The following is a 1,157-nucleotide window of genomic DNA, read 5'->3' as shown; positions in this document are numbered from 1 at the left end:
GCAGGGCCAATAGGAGAACAGCTCGAGGCTGGACCTTAACATTTTTTGCAACATTTCACCATTTTTTTCCCCCCCCCACTTTCTTGAGGAGGTTCAGCTCATTATTGAATAAACATTTTAATAGACTTCTGTCTGCTTTAGAAAACTGAGACCAAACACTCGAAAGAAACTATCCCCAAATTTATAATTTTTATTATTATTTTGATTTCTTACATTTTATTTAGAAAGCTTTAGATTTTTTGTGTTTCTTGGGAATCGTGTTTCGCTATAATATGTTTAAAGTGATCTTGAATAGTTCTTCAGGCTTTCGGAAGGGTCTAATCAGTGTCTAAAGAAGTTTTTCTTTAGACACTGATTGCTTTGTCATTCATTTTTGGTCCAGTCCTTGTACCTAAGCATTTTCAGAGGAATATTTTTTGTTTGTTTGTGTGTTTGTTTGCTAAGACAGTGAACTCTGACCTATGAATCATTCAAGCACAAAAAGTCACCTGACTCAAGGGATGAACCAGTGTTGTTTCTACACATAACAAACAACTTGGCAAAGAACCATTTTAAATTTTTTTAATCTTTAGTCACAAAACTTTTGCTGAATCTAGAAAAATGCCAAAGATAACACTGTTTGACAGAGATAAAATAGCATTTTTGCACGTCATGGTGTGCAGTGTGTCCTTAAAAAAATTTTGGAAAATAGATAAGTGGAGGACAAAAGAAGAAGGGGAAAGGCTAAAAGTCTATCTGTAGCAGATGCCATTAAGAAACAGGGAAAAGTATAGCAAAGACCTGACCCAACACCTGAGAGATGCATCTGATCCTTCAGATGATCTACTGTTCACTGACGCCTCATCAGAAATGGTCTCAGTGGAAGGATGGCTGTCAAGAAGCCATTAATAAGGAAGAGAAACAAGGCAAAAAGGTTGAGGTCTGTCAAATTACACAAGAACTTATGGAGTGATGAATCCAAATTTGAAAACATTAAGAACAAAACACCATCAGTATGAATGGAGAAGGTCAGGAGAGAACATCTACAATTCACTGTAAAACACAGTTGAAACATTCAGATACATTTGAAATGTTACAAGACTCAAACCAGGTCAGACAGTGGAAAACACATCACACAAACACACAACTGAAATAAGCTAAAAAAAAAAAAAATCACT

Source organism: Oreochromis aureus, linkage group 10 (assembly GCF_013358895.1).
Source record: "Oreochromis aureus strain Israel breed Guangdong linkage group 10, ZZ_aureus, whole genome shotgun sequence".
In the NCBI taxonomy this organism is placed as follows: Eukaryota; Metazoa; Chordata; class Actinopteri; order Cichliformes; family Cichlidae; genus Oreochromis; species Oreochromis aureus.
Note: the sequence above shows the minus strand (reverse complement) of the source record.